Source organism: Bombina bombina, chromosome 1 (assembly GCF_027579735.1).
Source record: "Bombina bombina isolate aBomBom1 chromosome 1, aBomBom1.pri, whole genome shotgun sequence".
In the NCBI taxonomy this organism is placed as follows: domain Eukaryota; kingdom Metazoa; phylum Chordata; class Amphibia; order Anura; family Bombinatoridae; genus Bombina; species Bombina bombina.
The window spans coordinates 724,791,942-724,814,219 of NC_069499.1; the positions used below are offsets into that span (position 1 = coordinate 724,791,942).

Sequence of the window (22,278 nt, forward strand, 5' to 3'; positions counted from 1 at the left end):
CATACCTATTTACTTCTATTATCAAATTTGCTTCATTCACATGGTATTCTTTGTTAAAGAGATACCTAGGTAAGTGTCTGAAGCACTACTTGGCATTAAATAGTGATGCCATCTATTGTTATTGCAAATGGATAACGTTCTTGCAAAACTGCTGTCATTGGGGGATATTTATCAAAGCCTCAACTATGCTGCATTCGCCGGCACCAATACGCTCGCCTAACATTGCGGCTGCGGACCTTAATACACTCTCCATATTTCTAAAAAAAGTTGTCAAAAAGACGCGCACCAAGTACGGGGTGATGAGCATCGGACTGTTGTTAACTAGCAGTCATCGATCTCGCGTATATTCGGCTTTTAACCAACTTTATTTATACCCTGTCACTAAACGACGCCACTATACTAAAATGTTTAACCCCTATCCCTCCGCTCCCGGACCCCGCCGCCACATAAATAAAGTTATTAACCCCTATCCCTCTGCTCCCGGACCCTGCCGCCACCTAAATAAAGTTATTAACCCCTATCCCGCTACTCCTGGACCCCGCCACCACCTAAAAAAACGTATTAACCCCTAAACCTCTGGCCTCCCACATCACTACCACCAACTAAACCTATTAACCCCTAAACCACCAGCCCCCCACATCACCATAAACTAAATTAAGCTATTAACCCCTAAACCTAACAAGCCGCTAACTTTAAATTAAAATTACAACATCCCTATCTTAAAGGGACAGTTTACTCAAAAATGTTCTCCCCTTTAATTTGTTCCCAATGATCCACTTTACCTGCTGGAGTGTATTAAATTGTTTACAAGTAGCTCCTTTACCCTTATATTGGCATTTGAAATTGTTGATTTAGCATGTGGTATCCCCACCTATTCTGAAAGTTTGTGGCCGCGCGTACCAGCTATAGATAAGCTTTGTAAACACAGCCAGCAGAAGAAATTACACTCCCAGTGCGATATAGCAGAGATAAGGTAATAAAATGTTGATTTTCCATTGTTCTCTCAAAGTACTGGTGATTGTTTTAAGGACAGATATAAGATAAAGAAGCAGGTATATTTGCACAATGTGATACAGTGATGAGATCGGATTATACCTACAAGCTCAACCCATTTTATTAGGTTGTGGCTTCAAAACACAAAATCAGAGCTTTAATATACACAAATAAGCCTTAAAAAGCTAATTTTCATACATTTTTTACTCTGCAGTTGGTAAAAAAAGCAATTGTAAACACATTAAGGGAAAAACTATTTTACAGTATACTGTCCCTTTAATCAGCCAATAGGATTTGAGCAGCTCTCATCTTATTGGCTGTTCCAATCAGCCAATAGGATGAGAGCTCAATCCTATTGGCTGATTGGAACAGCCAATAGGATTTTAGCAGCTTTAATCCTATTGGCTGATTGGAACCTTTCAACCAATAGGAATGCAAGTGACGCCATCAAGTTCCAGTTTACGGTGGTTACCGTACTGAAGAGGAGCTCCGCACCGGATGTCTTCAGGATGGACCCACTCCACACCAGATGAAGATAGAAGATGCCGTCTGGATGAGGAATTCACCAGCTGGATGAAGATGGAAGATGCCGCCCGGATGAAGACTTCTTGCCACAAGGATGAAGACTTCTTGCTGTCTGGATGGATCCTTCAAGCGGGACTTCAAAAACTGTAAGTGGATCATCGGGGGTTAGTGTTAGGTTTATTTAAGGGTTTTTTGAGTGGGTTTTATTTTTAGAGTAGGGTCTGGGCAGGTAAAAGAGCTTAATGTCCTTTTAAGGGCAATGCCCATACAAATGCCCTTTTCAGGGCAATGGGGAGCTTAGGTTATTTTAGATAGGGTTTTTATTTGGGGGGGTTGGTTGGTTGGGTGGTGGGTTTTACTGTTGGGGGTGTTTGTATTTTTTTTACAGGTAAAAGAGCTGATTTCTTTGGGGCAATGCCTCACAAAAAGCCCTTTTAAGGGCAATTGGTAGTTTATTGTAGGCTAGGGTTTTTTTATTTTGAGGGGGCTTTTTTATTTTGATAGGGCTATTAGATTAGGTGTAATTCATTTTTATTTTTGATAATGTGTTTTTTTTCCGTAATTTAGTGTTTTTTATTTTTTGTAACTTAACATTTACTTGTTTTGGCGTCCCTTGCATTCCTATTGGCTGAAAGGTTCCAATCAGCTAATAGGATTAGAGCTGCTAAAATCCTATTGGCTGTTCCAATCAGCCAATAGGATTTGAGCAGCTCTCATCCTATTGGCGGTTCCAATCGACCAATAGGTTGAGAGCTCAATCCTATTGGCTGATTGGAACAGACAATAGGATGAGAGCTCAATCCTATTGGCTGATTTGAATAGCCAATAGGAAGAGAGCTCAAACCTATTGGCTGATTGGAACAACTAATAGGATTTTAGCAGCTCTAATCCTATTGGCTGATTGGAACCTTTCAGCCAATAGGAATGCAAGGGACACCATCTTGGATGACATCACTTGCATTCAAGTTCCAGTTTATGGCGGCGACCATATTGAAGAGGAGCTCCGTGCCGGATGTCTTCAGGATGGACCCACACCACGCCGGATGGATAAAGATAGAAGATGCCGTCTGGATGAGGACTTCGCCGGCTGGATGAAGATGGAAGAGGCTGCCCGGATGAAGATTTCTTGCTGCCCGGATGAAGACTTCTTGCAGGCTGGATGGATCCTTCAAGCGGGACTTCAAGAACTGCAAGTGGATCATCGGGGGTTAGTGTTAGGCTTATTTAAGGTTTGTTTTGGGTGGGTTTTATTTTTAGAGTAGGGTCTGGCAGTAAAAGAGCTAAATGCCCTTTTAAGGGCAATGCCCATACAAATGCCCTTTTCAGGGCAATGGGGAGCTTAGGTTATTTTAGATAGGGTTTTTATTTTGGGGGTTAGTTGCTTGGGTTGTGGGTTTTACTGTTGGGGGGTGTTTGTATTTTTTTTTACAGGTAAAAGAGCTGATTTTTTTTCCGTAATTTAGTGTTTTTTATTTTTTGTAACTTAGCATTTACTTGTTTTGGCGTCCCTTGCATTCCTATTGGCTGAAAGGTTCCAATCAGCTAATAGGATTAGAGCTGCTAAAATCCTATTGGCTGTTCCAATCAGCCAATAGGATTTGAGCAGCTCTCATCCTATTGGCTGTTCCAATCGACCAATAGGTTGAGAGCTCAATCCTATTGGCTGATTGGAACAGACAATAGGATGAGAGCTCAATCCTATTGGCTGATTTGAATAGCCAATAGGATGAGAGCTCAAACCTATTGGCTGATTGGAACAGCTAATAGGATTTTAGCAGCTCTAATCCTATTGGCTGATTGGAACCTTTCAGCCAATAGGAATGCAAGGGACACCATCTTGGATGACGTCACTTGCATTCAAGTTCCAGTTTATGGCGGCGACCGTATTGAAGAGGAGCTCCATGCCGGATGTCTTCAGGATGGACCCACACCACGCCGGATGGATAAAGATAGAAGATGCCGTCTGGATGAGGACTTCGCTGGCTGGATGAAGATGGAAGAGGCTGCCCGGGGTTTTACTGTTGGGGGGTGTTTGTATTTTTTTTACAGGTAAAAGAGCTGATTTCTTTGGGGCAATGCTCCACAAAAGGCCCTTTTAAGGGCCATTGGTAGTTTATTGTAGGCTAGGGTTTTTTTATTTTGGGGGGCTTTTTTATTTTGATAGGGCTATTAGATTAGATGTAATTCGTTTTTATTTTTGATAATGTGTTTTTTTTTCTTCATAATTTAGTGTTTTTTATTTTTTATAACTTAGCGTTTATTTTTTTGTAATTTAGTAATTTTTAATAAGGTTAAATAGTAGATTTAAATAATTTGAGTAGGGTTAGGTTTTTTTTAATATGTAATTTAGTTAATTTAATTGTAGTATAATAGTTAGGGTAGGTTAATTAATAGTTTAAAAAATAGTTTCTTTTAATTCTACAGGTAAGTTTAAATGTATTTTAAGATAAGGATGTTGTAATTTTAATTTAAAGTTAGCGGCTTGTTAGATTTAGGGGTTAATAGCTTAATTTAGTTTATGACGGGGGGCTGGCGGTTTAGGGGTTAATAAGTTTAGTTGGTGGTAGTGATGTGGAAGGCCAGAGGTTTAGGGGTTATTATGTTTATTTAGGTGGCGGCGGGGTCCGGGAGCGGTGGGATAGGGATTAATAACTTTATTTAGGAGGCAGCGGGGTCCGGAAGTGGCGGGATAGGGGTTAATAACTTTATTCAGGTGGCGGCAGGGGTCCGGGAAATGGCAGAATAGGGGTTAATAACATTATGTAGGTGGCTGCGGTGTTGCAGGCGGCAGATTAGGGGTGTTTAGACTCTGCGTTTATGTTAGGGTGTTAGGTGTAAACGTTACTTATTTTCAACCATAGAAATCAATGGGATATCTGGCAGCATTGAACATAAGCTTTAGGTACTTTCAGACTCCCATTGTTTCCTATGGCAGACTCGGTTTCCAGGGTGGCGGATTGAAAACCAGGTACGCAGGGCCGGAATAGCCACGAGCGTACCTGTTAGAAATTTGATAAATGGGAAAAGGTGTCAAATAGGGCTGAATGTGTATTCGGAACATCTGTAATGACTTAAGCATCGATCTGTGTCGAATTGAGACCGGCAGATCATATGTTACGTCACAGATTTCAACTTTTGCAGGTCTGTAGGCTTTGATAACTAGGTCGGATCAAGCTCGCAACAATTACCCTGTGGAATTCCGGCGTATTTGCGGTTGACAGCTTGATAAATATCCCCCATATAGTGCTCCAGACACATGCACGCTCCTGAGCTTATGTCCCTGCTTTTTAACAAAAGATACTAAGAACAAAGAAAATTTGATGATAGAAGTAATTTAAAAAGTTGTTTACAATTACATGCTCTTTCTGATTCATGAAAGAAAATTTTGGATTTCATGTCCTTTTAACCATTTGCCATTCTGTTTTGGTTACTGGCAACTGAGATTGTTTGCATAGATTTTTACAATAGACAGAAGTCTTAAAAAAACGTGTTTTGAATATTTATGATTTACAATATCTAGAAAGTTGTATCATATTCTTCCAATTAGATATTTTGTAAACACAAGCCTTGTTCTATACAGTGAGAAACTTTTGCTGAGATTTTAAACCTTCTAACTTAGTGGCCTTACAATTTACAGAATGAGAATTGTTAAAGGGACACTCAAGTCAAAATTAAACGTTCATTATTCAGATAGAGCATGTAATTTTAAACACCTTTCCAATTTACTTCCATTAAAAAAATGTGCACAGTCTTTTTATATTTAGGGGCCTATTTAACAAAGGTCTGTCGGACCTGATCCGACATTGCGGATCAAGTCCAACAGACCTCACTGAATGTGGAGAGCAATACTCTCTCCGTATTCAGCATTGCACCAGCAGCTCTTATGAGCTGCTGGTGCAACGCCACCCCCTGCAGATTTGCGGACAATCGGCCGCCAGCAGGGGATATCAATCAACCCAATCGTATTTTATCGGGTTGAATAGCGGCGATGTCTGTCCGCTGCTTCATAACTGGTGTTTCTGGCTCACCAGAAACTCAGGGCTTTAAGCTCCGTACGAAGCATGATAGATATGCCCCTTAAACGTTTTGAGTCACCAGCTCCTACTGAGCATGTGCAAGAATTCACAACATATACGTATTTGCATTTGTGATTGGCCGATAGCCGGTACATGGTACGTGTATGCATTTGTGATTGGCTGATGGTTGTCACATGGTACAGGGGGAGTGGAAATAGACAACTTTTAAAATTGTCAGAAAAAAAAATCTACTATTAATTTAAAGTTCAGACTAAGTGCTATTGCATAAGGTATAAACCACGTATTCCATCCTACATACTGTAGTCGTATAACCTTAGATAAAAATAAGACCAGACAACAACATTGGGAGAAAGACCGGTCACGGTCACGTTTATTAAATAAACGATTAACTAGTGCCTAAATATTCTTTATTATTATTCTTAGGCTCTCAAACATATCTTAACTTTAAACTTGAAAACAAGTTTGTCATAAAACAAATCGGTGGCGGCATCTCACCCTAACCTAACCCCTACTAGCAACTGGCCAAGGCCCCTTTCGATGTTTGCAGTGTGACACCCGGCTGTTCACGCCCAATGGCACAAACAGAGAGCTGTGATGTTTAGAGATCTTTGGCCTGCATCCGCAAGGGAGAGGACCCCTAGGCCGGTGCCTAGTGGGCGTATCCCCTCCCCTTTTAGACCGTCACTCTTCTCTCTCCGTGCCCGCTCCCCAGGGCCTTGACCACCCACCACAAGAGCCCGGCATACTCTTGCCGCCACATTAAGCCAACCGGCACCTATTATTAACATCTTACTAATAACTTAAGAAATTGAATTACTCTTTAAAAATTGTTTGTTTGTTTTTTGAAGACTTTAAGATACACATTACCCGCATGATCCCTTAAATTATCCTTAACAACGCACTTCTGATGTCCTTTAAGAACAAGTCCAACCCAACATCTGGACACCATCAGGGCGAAATAGGTCCTTTTTGTTGGCTGTAATTGCCTAGTGTCTAATTGCGAAGCCACCAGGGCCATGACCATCCTACCCATCTCCCTGTTGACTTTTTTCCTCACATTGTAAGCTGCTTTCTGGGTCACTATATGCCTCCACTGCAGTCGAGCAACCACATTGGACCAACCCAGCCTCATGTCCCTGAGCCATGTGTGCACCCACTTTAAGTCAACTGCCATCCTCTTAATGAGTTCCAAAGCGGGTACCGAACCGAAATCATTCCCCCCTAGGTGCAGCACTATAATGTTAGGCTGCCCCCACCTCCTGTGTGCCTCTTGCAAAAGAGCTGGCAAATCTGCCCATAGAAGGCCCCTGCACCCTAACCAGCGGAAGTTGGCCCTGGATGTTGAGAATCCAAGCTGCTGACCTTCCGTAGAGCGTAATGCCCTGATGGACGCCCAATGGATATAAGAGTGGCCTACTATCCACACACGAACCGGAGGGGAATTTTCACCTAACGTACATGGCAAAACATGAGTAAATCACATTAACCCTTTTTGCCAGCCCCATGCTAAAGACCCCATGTTTTTGTCCCCTCCCGAGCTGCCTAAACAAACCCCCAATGCAAAGATTTGTAAGTCACCAAAAAGGCCTGGTGTGTGTCTTTCGTGGGCCTGATGTACGTTTTATATCGGGCCGACTTCCATCGCCCTATGCTTTTAATTTCCTGAGTGGAAGCGCCTCTAGCTGCCACGGTGGTAGCAGCTCGGATCCTAAAGGAATGCGGAGCCATCAGTTTCATATCCAACCCCACCATTTCCGCAGCCTTAGCGAGGACCCTACGGAACTGGAAGACTGACAATGCGCTACCATCCTCATGAACCAGGAATTGTTGAGAACCCACAGGCCTCACCTTGCTGAAATTTTCCATGCAGCGCACAGGACAACATTCAACCAAATCATGCTTTGCCAGTGGCAACCAAACCCCTTTGCCCTCTTGGTCAGTCTTTGACCTAGGCACTAACAAGAGCAGCCCCCCATCCGACGACCGTACGTGATCCACCTGGATACCCCCGTCCCATTTGCCTTGGATGACGCCACCAACTCACCCAAGTGAAGCGCCCCCGCAAATGCTAGGGCAAAGGCCGCCCTGAACAGTAATTTCTCGTACTCTGACGTGCATACCGAGTTCAACTCTGATGCCAACTGTCTCAGACGAAGCGGTGTGATAGGTTCCCTCTGATCCTTTGGACAGGGGTTAAACCTACCCCATCCCTTTAGCACCTGCCTGCCCAAAAATGCTCTGGAGTGGTCAACATTCCCCAACGCTTTGTTGAAGAAGGCTATGGCTGACAATCTGCCTCCCGCACCCACTCTACTAATCCTATCCTGCCTCAAAACCGCTAACCATTCAAGCACCTGCACCTGTGAAGCCATCCGTACCTGCACACCTTTCTGATGACAGAATGCCTCCCATTTTTTCCAATGGCTTAAGTAAGCGGACCAAGTCTTCGGCACCAATGATGCTCTGACTAAGGGGAGGATGCCTTCCCAATCTTCAACAGCTGCCAAAGAAAAGGTAGGCATGTTAGACCGTCTTTTGCCGCCCTGGGCGCTGCTTTCCTAAACTGCTCCCAATTAAATCGAGAGAGTGCATCAGCGATTACATTCTACACTCCTGGGACGTGTTTGGCGGTGAAACAAATGTTGAGCTGCAAGCAGCGCAACACCAACTGCCTCAAATAATACACCACCCCCAGTGAGGACGCTGACAATTTGTTAATGGCGTACACCACGCTCATATTGTCCGTCCAGAATACCACCGACCTATTAGCTAGCCACCTACCCCAAATCTCCACGGCTACCACAATCGGAAAAAGTTCCAACAATGTCAGGTTGCTAGTACACCCATCCACAATCCACTCCTGGGGCCATGGAGCCGCACTCCATTTCACATCCAGGTATGCCCTGTACCGCGTACTGCCCGCTGTATCGGTAAAGAGGTGAAGCACCTGATTAGAGACTGGAGGGTGCCTCCAGAGGCAAACCCATTAAAATGCACCAGGAACCTTTCCCATACATCCAGGTCCTCCTTTACCTCGGACGTGACCCTGCCCCACTTTACTTGCCCCACTTGACCCCTCAGCTGGCCCTCCAGATGGCCCTCCCCGTGAAATTCAGAAGGCCGAGCAGCGACTGGACCTCCTTGATGGGAACCCTGTCTTGCCCCCGTACCTTCTGCACCAGTAGCAACATGCGAGTCACCTTTTCTTCCGGTAGCCTGCAAACCTCCCGCACCGTGTCAATCTCTATCCCCAGAAATGTGAGACACGTGCAGGGCCCATGCGTTTTGTAGTCCGCCAGCGGGACCCCAAATCTCGCCATCATATCCTTCATTAACTCCATGAGCCGTTTGCACTCTGCGCAACTTGCTCTCCCTACCAGCAGAAAATCATCCAGATAGTGGGCCACGGACCCACCCCCCGGATGCCTTCTGTACCACCCAGTGGAGGAATGAGCTAAAGCACTTGAATAGGGAACAGGACCGTGAACACTCTATAGGTAAACATCTGTCCACGTAGTATGCTCCTTCAAACTTTATCCCCATGAAGGTGCATGTCCTGTGTACCGAAATGCAATAAAGGGTTGCAAACCATCTTTCTACGGAAGGCCATGTCGTACTCAAACCATTGACCTTCCTTAAATCTTGAATGGATATCCTCTATGGTATCCTGATACTTGAATAGGTTGTGCCCCTGCAGAGGCTATCTACATAACATGCGGCCAAGACCCTGAAGTATTTTAACCATTCCTTATAGGTCTCTGACCTGTGCACCTTCTTAGGGCCCGTGCCATCCGAAGCCCTTTCCTTAGCCCTAAAGGCATCCAAAGAGAGCTCGAATACGTTCATGTATCGCCTCTCCTGAATTTTCTTAATAACCTTCATCTTGAGATGGCCATACAGGGAGTGCACCAGACAGGGATAGGTATCCCCCTGGGCAGCCACCTTCTGTGGAACCTGGTCCCACTGCCCCCGCTGGCCCCCCCTCCAAGCCTGGGACCCCAGCCTTAGCCTTCACCTGTCCAGCCGCCATTTTCTTAATCCACCTAAACATTCTACGCTGTCCCTTACCCACTAACCCCAGGTCCTCCCAACTTTCTGAGCCTGACCCACTAGTGGATGACCCAGTGTCAGCGTGTGTCATGTCAGGTGCATAGTACTCACAGTTCGCCAGCTGATCCCCTTCCTTTGATGTCTGAGGTGCTGCTCCGCTCACCATCGGCTGTACTCTGCTGGGCCCTCCAACTACCATTGCACTTGCTGCTCCGGACGCCATAGCTGTTGACTCTTTATCACGAACCTGTGGAGACAAAGCAACTTGGGGAGTACTCTCGTCCATGAAAGAGGCCTCAAAAGAGGAACTTGCAATCGTCCCCCCCGACCTCCCCCAACATTCATCCCCAAGGCTGCGGAAACCGCCCTCCTGATAATCTCATCCTGCCCAGACTCCCCCTGGGCGTGTTCACTGAACCCAGATGGGGCTTGGGGCCTGCCTGCCTCCCGTAGCTCAGACTCCACCGCCCTCCTAAAGGTGTCCTCTGTTACTATACCTGCCTGAGCCTGCATACCAGCCCCCTGACCTGCAATCGGCCTAGACATCTGCTCGCCCTGCGTGACGCGCTCCCTCATGCCATACAGGGCACCATGCATACCAACATGCGCCATCCCCGCATGCCCAGCCCCCATTTGCACAGACTCATCCCTTCACTGCATCCCCCACGCAACCGCCGTTGATCCTTGGAGCCCCCTGCATCCATACACATCATCCCGGACTTACAAACTCTTTCCTGGGCCTAGCAAGCTTCTACCACTCCCATTAGAAGTTCTCTGTGGGCCATCCACCCCTCCCACTACGAGCCTACCACCTGATGCGGCAGCCGATAAGTGCCCTTGTGCCACCGGATGCACGCCCGGTGCCTCTCATGGCCCCATCCTGATCCGGAGCCTCCCCAAGTTACCTGAGTTGCTCCGGTCACGTGGACTGTAATCCGGGCCTTTGCCCCTTCTCCCAAGATGGCGGCCGTGATCCTCCTCACTCGAAGATCTTGAGGAGGAAGTCTCGCATGATCCGCCATGGGAGGGGGAGTGGCCTGACTCGCTTGATGACCTTTCCTGCGCACTAGGCTACGACCCGCCCCACCGGCTGCCCCCGGTGCCTCCTGACCCTGATTGTGGCCGGTTGGGACCATAACTGAGGCCAAGGACTGTGCGAGGGCCAGAACAGCCGCCATGGCTGCCGGTGGTAAGGCAGGCAACGGGTTGGTTGTGGCCCCCCCTGACTGTTCCCCTTGTACTGCCTGGTCTGGACCCACATGTGGACCTGCCTGACTAACACGGGGGGCAACTAAGACTGAGAGTAGAGTCTGCTCCCTAGGGCCTAGGGCTACCCCTTCCTCTCCAGCACCCTGTGTCTGTCTCCGAGGGCCTGTCTCCCCACCCCCTGCCTTCCTTCCCCTATTAAAACATCTGCTGGGGGGAGTTTTTTTGGGTGTAGGGGGTACAGCCTCATCTGAACCATGTTCCTCACTTCCTCTAGCAGGTCCCCTCTTCCTGGACATAAGCTCCGCCACTTCACAATATCTCTTCGGTGGCATCGCCTTCCTCCTGGCTCTATCCATCATCCAAGCTCTGCACAGGACAGAAAGAAACTTTCTCCTTGAAGTTTGGAACAGGAAGAGGCTGGATACACTGCTGCAGGACCCTATAAATGTAAGCACAAACACCCGCCTCCACACCTGCAACATTGTAGCAACACATTCTAGCATCCTCCAGACTTTAGTTGGTAATCCCTTAATGTTGTTACAGACCCACTAGAGGGCCCTCCACTATCATTGTCTTGTTATCTTGCATTTGTTGATTATGCAAATCTACTGTGTTGCCAGGTCCATTAAAGAAGATGAGATCAATTGTTACCACTTTCTTATGGAAATTAATTCCTGCACAGCCCTTCTTAATTTTTGATGAAAATTTCACCAAAATGGAAAATTACGTTTACTCAAGCAATAAAAAATACTTTTAAAATATGAAAATGAAAAGACAAATCATTGAGCAAACATGCCTAGTATATCCATCGTGTCTTATACAAATGGCATTCAGATTGTTTAATATTTATAGGAAATAACACTGTCCAATTGCAAAACACACATAGGTGTAGATTTAATATATAGCGAATCATGTCGACATCACTAAATGCTGACAGCATACAATGTTGGAATTTATCATTGTACAAGCATTTCTAGAACACAATTTGCCACATTTAAATGAAAATGCATTGTAAGTACACAAGTCTTTAAAAAATAAAGCTTCAAGACATGAGTCATCCCTATCCCATGTTCATTACTCAGTATATTTGCTAAAAAATAATATGTATGCAAAGTCTGTATAAAATAACAATAAAACTAACATAAAACTTCAGTATTCAGGGAGGGTCCTTCTGATCCACCGAATCTAGTCGGATATATATACCATTTAAATGCTACCTTGAGATAGTTCTCTTTCAGCATAGCATTGTGTGAGAAGGAGAGGCCTTTGTCTAGATTAGTTAGCCAAGTCTCCAAGGACCAAGTCCTATTAAGGTCTTGTTCCCATTTCAGAATATGCGAGGGTTTAGCCTCTCTAGATTTGCCATTGAATATAAGATATAGTGTAGAGATTGTTCTATGCACCGGATCTTTAGCTAGGCATAAAGATTCAAAAGTTGTACTCAATGGTAGTTTGGAAAGCTCAGTTACTGCTTGAGTTCTTGATTTTAATTGTAGGTAATGGTACCATATATTTTTGTCATTTGGGTCAATATCTCTATATTGTTCAAAAGAAAGAAAACCTCCCTCAACATAAACGTCTGCAATTCTGTACAGTCCTTTGTTAGCCCATTTGGTCTGTATGTGGGAATCTATTATGGTTTGTGGTAATACTAGAGGTGTAAGTTTTGATTTGTCTGACTTTTCTCTGATACCATTTTATGGGTAGACTTCGATTGTGTTGATCCTGTTAATACTTAACATTTGCTAAAAAAAAATTCATATCCTTTTACGAAATAAAACGATATATATTGGTATAACATGCTATAAAGTGGTCTCAAACCAATACGGGTAAGAGATTGACACCATTAATATCCTGTTGATTGCTTGCTTTATGTCCAATTAATCTGATTGTACTTGCCGAAATTTGTTATGCATAACCTGTTATGAAAAACTTAATAAAACTTTTTCAAAATAAAACTTCAGTATTTTGTCCGTAATATCAGATATAATTGCTCATTAGCTTTAAGCGACACATATGTTGGAAATTAGCTTCATATTTGTGCCCTGCTCTGACTTCTACATGCTGCTGGTGTGCTAATGCAACTGCTACAAATTCTAGCATTAGGGTTATGGTCCCAGATAGTAGTTACAAGGAAAAATTAAGAGCAGTCAGGATGGCCACTTACACTGGAGTTGTGACTGATATGGGAGATGCTCTGTCCTCTGATCAACAAATTACCTAGTATGGAAGTTCAGGATGCAGAACAGTAGAAGAGCCCCCATCAGCAACTGAAGCAGAAATAACCCAATTGGAGAAAAAGAATGGAAAAACAAGAGCTGAGATCTCCACTTATGTGAGTAAAAACTTTAAGACAGCCAAAGAGTTATAGAAATGCTTAGAAAAAATATATGGAAGTAGCAGTCTAAATGAAGGACTTTATTTATCTAGAATACTGTTTAATTTAAAGCTGTCTAAGGGAAAACATCAGATGTCAGAGTTAATTGGTCATTTAGATTATATTGAAAATAAATTTGATGAAGAAGACAACGTAGTCCTAATTTAATCAAGTCTTCCATAAAGCTATAATTCATTAATTCCTGCACTAGAAACTGGAGAGAATCTCTCTGTATAATATGGTATAACACTTCTTACTTTCACTTCTAATGTCTTTGGATTCAGGATTGATATGCCTGATGGATAAGCTTGTAGGATGAGAAACGTGTAACGTGTTTGCTACTTTGTATGAGTATACTTTGTTGAATACTCATAAAATGAGTTTATTTAAAAAAATAAAAACATATTGCATGTATGTACAAGAGTGGCTGTCAGGTCCAGTCATTGGGAGCAGCTGTGGGTTCTATACCTTCACACATGCATTAGTGAAGTGGGGCACTGCAAATTCACAGTCTGCATCTAACAGCACTATTGATTGCTGCTTTACTTCTGAGTATGCTTGTTATCATGCACCTAGGATCTCACTGAGTGTACATCTAATTTTTACCTAGGATGTACCTTCTTTTATATTATTTATTTTAGAGCCTGAAATGTTTTTAAAATTTTCAGAAGAGCAGCCGTTGTACCTGAGGTCATATGGTGATTAATTGGATTATATACTGTATACAGTATATGGACTTTTGTTTGCACTGGTTCTTTTTCCGTTGTGATTAACTATATTGGTATTTTGATTATATGAGGTGCCCCCTCTGGCAACAAAGTTTATCCTTTACATCCTCTCTTATATCCAATCATTACAATGATCTCAGATCTGTTGTTAAGTTTGGACCTTTTGTGAGCTTTTTTGAAATGCAACTCAGTTTACTACTGCCTCAAGCTGTCCTTACATCAAAAATGTTTGTTCCTGTTTAAGCAAACCATTGGCTGAAGAATATCCTTTATTCCTTAGCTTCAATGTGTGCCCTACTCTGCCTTCTACATGCTACTGCTGTTATAAAGCAACTCTGCTACAAATGCTATCAACATATACATATTCTGATATGAGTAACACAGAGTTCATATATAAATAATTATAAATAGGACCTAAACGGACCTCTTGAAACTCTTAAACATTGGAAAAACAAAGATTGAATAAACAGTCATGTAGGCACTTAAAATAAAGAGGGAAAAGGGTGGCTCTCCTCTCTATAATTCTTCTCTTGATGATGCTCAACATTATCTAATGGTATATTCTTGATCACAATCCTCCCAAATTTGCTCAAATAATGTAATGAAATTCAATAATTGAAAAGAGTAACTTTCCACATAGCGGATGTAGTTTAGAATTTCTTTAACTTGGTCCTAAAAAAAATATGGGAATATTTGTTGCCAAGATCTGGCAATCACTAACTAGACAGCTGGAAAAAGATAGGTACAAAAATACCCCTAAAGTTTTGGTAAGGCATGAGTCCCGCAGTGTAGAAGTGCTGTCTGAGGGATACAGGAAATCTGTATGTGAAGTACATTCCACCAAATATGCAAATCTCATCTGGTATTACATCCCCGCCAGAAATTAGGTGAGATGCTAGGAGAAAATCTATGTAGCTTAGTAGTAGTTAAATACAATTGAGCAATGGCTTTTTTTAGTAAGTGTAATAGTTATCTGCCATTATCAATCTCTTGTGACAATGAAGGGGAATCTAAATTAAATCATCTAGAAATATTCCACTTGGGAGAGATCATTCACTCCACCTAATTCACTGGTCTTGTACACCCCACTGAGAGGTATGTAGGATTAAAGGGACAGTCAACACCAGAATCTTTGTTGTTTAAAAAGATAGATAATCCCTTTATTACCCATTCCCCAGTTTTGCAAAACCAACACTGTTATATTAATACACTTTTTACTTCTGTGACTAACTTGTATCTAAGCATCTTCTGACCGTGACTGCCCCTAATCACATGACTTTTAGTTATTATCTATTGACTTGCATTTTAGCCAATTAGTGCAGTGTCTGCCACTAACCACGGGCGTGATCACAATGCTATCTCTATGGCCTACATGAGCTTGCTCTCCCCTGCTGTGAAAAATAAATAAAATAGAGGCGGCCTTCAAGGGCTTAGCAATTATCATATGTGCCTCCCTAGGTTTGCTTTCAACTAGAATACAAAGAGAACACAGCAAAATTGTTGATAAAAGTAAATTGGAAAGTTGTTTAAAATGACATGCCCTATTTGAAAAATGAAAGTTTTTTTGGACTTGACTGTCCCTTTAAGGCTGCCTCATAATATCTGTGAAGGAGAAGACACCCCCCCCCCCATATTGTAAGGAAATTGTAGAAATTTAAAGGCTACACATGGGTGTCTACCTTGTCAAACTTACCCAGAGATCAGAATTGGGAATTCCAGTAATACCTGTTCGGTAAGTCTTATGGGCAGACACCTAAAGAGAGATGTTATTTTTAGTCAGAAAAATCAACATAGGATAGAACTATCTCCAAATATTAAAAGATTTAGAGGACCATTTAAATTGAAATGTATTTTTAAGACTTTCTTTCACAAGCTGAGTAAAACCCTTGGCCATCTGAAGTAGATGTGGAATGGTTGATTGACAATGTGCTGTAAAGATTTAATATAATCCACAAACAACTCAATCGATATTTGGTTCTCTCCAAATGCTCCCTGCTTATGGTTTAATTACCAATGTGAATAATAAGGGTGAGAGAGGACACCACTGACTGGCTCTGTTGGTTATCAGAAACATTGAAAGGCAGCACCCTAGTCCCTTTTTTGTAATAACTATTACCTTTGGGGTCCTATTAAGAGGGATTAGGACTTGAGTGGACTGATACCTGTTAGCATAGCTCATAACTATTATTTTCTGCATTTAAGTCGCAGCACTCTAATCCTCTAACTTTAGCTGATGGTAGAGTATAGAGCCTTAACTGCTCTCACCAAGTTACCTTGTATGTTGAATACTATCTTTGCTTCCCATATAAAAGCCCACCTCACTCGATCAAATTCCTTCTCGGCATCCAAAGAGATCATTGAGTGTGACAAAGGACACCCCTGTTTGGCTCTTTTGGTTATGGGAAATTTTGAGGAACAGAGCCCTAGTCCTCTATGTTTAGCAGATGCGCAGAGTACAGAGCCTTGATTGGTCTCAAACAGTCACTGAAGATGCAGAATAGTTTTATGGCTTCCCACATGAAAGCCCACCTCACTCAATCAATCTGTAACTTTACCAGCAAGTTCAATATAAAACCTTTATTTGGTATTGCAAATGGCATGGTTAGTATCTATTTCTATCTATCTCTATCTGTACATAACAACTAGAAATACTAATTGTACAAAGAAATACACTTAGGATTATTAGAAAAGAATACCACAAAGAAAATTATTTCTTTAACTCCAAATAATCATATGAATATGAAAATTACTCTATTAGTTTAAAATGTTCCATTACATTCATACTTTAATACTTTATTGTTACAACTAGGAACAAACATTCACACAGAAGTAGCCTGAAAGGGTTAAAAACACTTAAACCCAGTTGAATTAAATGGATATAGTCAGCAATGCTCTATGTATTCAGCCTGATGCCCACAAAATTATTGTGCAAGATAAGCTAAGCCCTTACAATCCGAGGGCTGTTTTACTTTTAAATAGTTATATTTTTTAAAGGTAAATAGTAGGCACCAGGATTCAACAAATATATAGGTATATACAGATTCTATTATTCACTAGGCAAGCAGTTAAAAAAGCGACAGACAGGAGAGAACTAGCTTCTCCTGCTGGACCCCTGACGCGCGTTTCACAGAACGCTTCCTCAGAGGGGGTGCGGGCCGCTGCTACTCAGCGTTATTTATGTTGGTGGTTGTCCCACCTCAAGCCCCTGATTTGATGTCCCTCTCGATTTCAAATGGCTCTGATTGGATGCTCATTCTGTCAATCATATGAGTAGACAGTGACATCCGGTATTGCGTGACGCGAGAAGGGAATGTGAGTAGGGGGGCATATGTGATGTCAGTAAAGGACCAATCAACACTGAGTAAACAAGGGGTGTGTGTATTCAGTAGCAATGATTGGGTGATCACTGCGGTTTGTAAAATAAGGCATTGAGACTTAAGAATTACTTTGTATCGTACCTTACTACTGCTTAGTAGTAAATTATTATGTCGTATCGCAATGGCATAATTAGGATCTTGGTCTTTAAGGCAAATACATGGAATATACGATTTATAGGCGGACGCGTTTAAGGGATATAACGTGTTTATTCAAGGGTAGTGAGACAGATTGCCGCATGTAATGGCAGCATATAGGGAGATGCTAGGATGTCATAGTATTATTAGTATGTGGATATATTTATTTGTTAATATATAGTTGGAAGTTAGAGTAGCCGATCATGATATAGGATACTGTTTTATAATTTATACTGCTTTAGTTTCGAGATAATGCAGAATAGTAGTTATACTTAGTAAGGTAACGTGATTCGGTATTCTTGATGTATATTGTGCAGATGGGACTCACAAGGAAAAATTATGAATCCGATCAGTAAATGCACCGGCAGCATATAGTTATGTGTTAGGTTTGATACTATATTGCATTGTCTTTATTTCCATCTGTCGATGTATATATAATTTTAGGCTGATGTACTGATAGTGGGATAGGACGTATCCTGTCGTTTGGTCTTGGGTTAGACTATTTTATTTTCATCTCCATATATATAGAGAAAGAATTTTTTAAGCTAGTAAATACAAATTGATGAAGTTTAGTCTAGACTCTAGATTCTTATTTGGAATCCCAAGTGTGGGTTATTATTAAAGAGTAGCTATAGTGCTATGTAACAAGGAGTGATAGAATTAAACACAGGAAATGTGATGTGTGAGGAATAAAACTGTACATAAATAAAAAAGTGAAAGGGAGATAAGGGAAAGGACTGAATAAAATATATACTTATTTACGATATCTTCCAAATGTGAGTTAATATGATATAATGATCAGTCTGTACAGTGAAAGAAGAAAGTGTGTGGTATTCTTGACTGGATGAAATATTGATCTTTGTAGTGGGAAGTGATGCCTTATTATTGTGAAAAGGGGAGTGTAAAATCCATAAAGAGAGCTAAGTACAAAGCACTCAGGAAAAGTAGAGATGAATTACTAATCCCAAAAAGTAAAACTCTTCAAGAGTCATGTCCTAGACTCATCACGACATATAACCCCCAGATGCCACATGTTATTAAAATTATTAATGACCATTGGAACATACTCCAAAATGATGAAACCCTCAAACCACTAATAGGCGACAGAGTCTCATTAGGATATAAGAGACCAAACAACTTGAGAGACAAACTGGTATCTAGTCACTTCGTAAGAACTGCCAAGAAAAAAGACACAAACCCAGGTATGTACCCATGTGGTACCTGCTCTGCCTGTAAATATGTTCTGAAAACAAAAACAATAACTAAAAAAACAGGACAAATATATAACCTCCAAGCACATTTCTCATGCACCACTATAGGAGTAATATATGCACTCTACTGCTCTTGCCAAATGGCATACGTTGGCATGACGACAAGGGAGATAAAAACACGCATCTTGGAACATGTGTATAACATCAAATATGCCCAAAGAGATAAAGATAAAGGCAAAAAAATCACCTCTGTGGCCAAACATTTCTTATCACACCACAATGGTTCACCTATGGACCTAAAATACACTGTGATCCAAAAAGCATCTCTTGGCATAAGAGGTGGCAACATTGAAAAGGCTTTATTAAAAATGGAGTGCAAATGGATATACCTCTTAAATGCGGTTAAACCGTTTGGCATGAATGACTTCAATAACTTTTTTGTATATATCTAATCCTTAAGTTAAAAATACATAGTATCATTATTATCTAAAATTGTGTCTTCAATATTATATACTCACCTAATTTTGGGAAAAAATACACATTAAGGTTATCATTAGAACAACCCACATAGGATAATAACTGTTAATCATCTCGATTGATACAATATCCATTACAAGTGTATAACACAGGGGATATTATCTAAATAATGTGAGATAAGGGACTTAACTCCAAAGAAATAACTATGTATTTTCATTGTATCCAGATACACAGTTAAATTACACACCAATTAAAACAGTATACAGAATCAATTACCAATATGAGTCTCAGTCTCTCTCCTCTACCTGGTATTTATAATTTGCCACTCACTAATTTTGACATTATCTTTCCTACTTTATCTGTTCAATTAAGGGTACACTTCTAGCCCAACCTCACATCATAACACAAATTAGTTTTCACTCACCCTTAATACACTTATGTGGCTCCTTTTTACACTCCCCTTTTCACAATAATAAGGCATCACTTCCCACTACAAAGATCAATATTTCATCCAGTCAAGAATACCACACACTTTCTTCTTTCACTGTACAGACTGATCATTATATCATATTAACTCACATTTGGAAGATATCGTAAATAAGTATATATTTTATTCAGTCCTTTCCCTTATCTCCCTTTCACTTTTTTATTTATGTACAGTTTTATTCCTCACACATCACATTTCCTGTGTTTAATTCTATCACTCCTTGTTACATAGCACTATAGCTACTCTTTAATAATAACCCACACTTGGGATTCCAAATAAGAATCTAGAGTCTAGACTAAACTTCATCAATTTGTATTTACTAGCTTAAAAAATTCTTTCTCTATATATATGGAGATGAAAATAAAATAGTCTAACCCAAGACCAAACGACAGGATACGTCCTATCCCACTATCAGTACATCAGCCTAAAATTATATATACATCGACAGATGGAAATAAAGACAATGCAATATAGTATCAAACCTAACACATAACTATATGCTGCCGGTGCATTTACTGATCGGATTCATAATTTTTCCTTGTGAGTCCCATCTGCACAATATACATCAAGAATACCGAATCACGTTACCTTACTAAGTATAACTACTATTCTGCATTATCTCGAAACTAAAGCAGTATAAATTATAAAACAGTATCCTATATCATGATCGGCTACTCTAACTTCCAACTATATATTAACAAATAAATATATCCACCTACTAATAATACTATGACATCCTAGCATCTCCCTATATGCTGCCATTACATGCGGCAATCTGTCTCACTACATTTGAATAAACACGTTATATCCCTTAAACGCGTCCGCCTATAAATCGTATATTCCATGTATTTGCCTTAAAGACCAAGATCCTAATTATGCCATTGCGATACGACATAATAATTTACTACTAAGCAGTAGTAAGGTACGATACAAAGTAATTCTTAAGTCTCAATGCCTTATTTTACAAACCGCAGTGATCACCCAATCATTGCTACTGAATACACACACCCCTTGTTTACTCAGTGTTGATTGGTCCTTTACTGACATCACATATGCCCCCCTACTCACATTCCCTTCTCGCGTCACGCAATACCGGATGTCACTGTCTACTCATATGATTGACAGAATGAGCATCCAATCAGAGCCATTTGAAATCGAGAGGGACATCAAATCAGGGGCTTGAGGTGGGACAACCACCAACATAAATAACGCCGAGTAGCAGCGGCCCGCACCCCCTCTGAGGAAGCGTTCTGTGAAACGCGCGTCAGGGGTCCAGCAGGAGAAGCTAGTTCTCTCCTGTCTGTCGCTTTTTTAACTGCTTGCCTAGTGAATAATAGAATCTGTATATACCTATATATTTGTTGAATCCTGGTGCCTACTATTTACCTTTAAAAAATATAACTATTTAAAAGTAAAACAGCCCTCGGATTGTAAGGGCTTAGCTTATCTTGCACAATAATTTTGTGGGCATCAGGCTGAATACATAGAGCATTGCTGACTATATCCATTTAATTCAACTGGGTTTAAGTGTTTTTAACCCTTTCAGGCTACTTCTGTGTGAATGTTTGTTCCTAGTTGTAACAATAAAGTATTAAAGTATGAATGTAATGGAACATTTTAAACTAATAGAGTAATTTTCATATTCATATGATTATTTGGAGTTAAAGAAATAATTTTCTTTGTGGTATTCTTTTCTAATAATCCTAAGTGTATTTCTTTGTACAATTAGTATTTCTAGTTGTTTAGTTCTACCCTCTAAGAATCCACATTAGATGTGCACCACAATTATTACAAGTGACTACTTAGTATTGGTATATTATATACCTTCTCTGATTTACATAATAGGTACAACATCTAATTACTGAATAACTCCTACCATCCCCCACCACACTTTTCAAAGCTCTATCTGTACATGCTGGCCAAGGGTGTGCTATCAATATCGCTGGACCATGCAAATAGGTATTACAAGTCGATTGTAAAAAAGAATTACCAGAGAATGTTTAACATGGCCTACATACCTTTATCATTTCCTATACTTTCAATCAATATCATGACCACACTAAGCTGAAAAGTTACAAGCTGAAAGTTATGTGTTGTGCTCTAGCACTCATATAAAAATATACATACTGTACATATCCATTTTAAAGTTTGTTACTGAAGTAAAAGTTAAAAGGGGATATGGTATTTGTCTGGAAATAGCTCAAAGATGTATATATGTGTGTTTACATTTATATGTGTGTATGTGTATATATGCATACCAGGGATTTTTAATGGGGAACAATTTGTTTCAGACAAATTTTCATAACAAATATTCAAGGAAATTCATTTCTCTGAATATTCTTTCCCTGCACTATTCGGTTTTTGTGTATTTTCGTTAAACATTTACATTTGTTTTTGTTAAAACACATGTAAATGTTTCCTAGCTTCAGGTGAAAACTTCACCTGTAGCTAAATATTTACCTTAACGAGCTCCTGAGAGCGTGCTAACCCAATCCTCTTCTTGTCGGAGCACTGGATGTGCTGTATAGCAAACTCTTTTTAGCAAGGACCTATTTTGTTTGCTTTATGTTAAATTGTATTCCTGTGAATTGTCTGTGAATAAACAGTCTAATGCATTTATACCTAATCCAGTGTGTGGAGTACTTTTCTGCTGTAAAAGTCTGTGTGCTAAA

The 22,278-nt window shown here is 41.0% G+C and overlaps 1 long non-coding RNA gene across 1 annotated transcript in view; it reads right to left on the bottom strand.

The window, feature by feature from the left end:
* Positions 1–12,960: 12,960 nt before the first annotated feature.
* Positions 12,961–22,278, bottom strand: part of LOC128645913 (uncharacterized) — a 315,083-nt gene continuing 305,765 nt past the window's right edge. Inside the window, exons 3-4 of the long non-coding RNA XR_008400156.1 lie at positions 15,613–15,672; positions 12,961–13,084 (exon numbers count right to left, since the gene is read on the bottom strand). This is a non-coding gene — a long non-coding RNA (uncharacterized LOC128645913). The remainder of the gene's footprint in view (positions 13,085–15,612; positions 15,673–22,278) is intronic.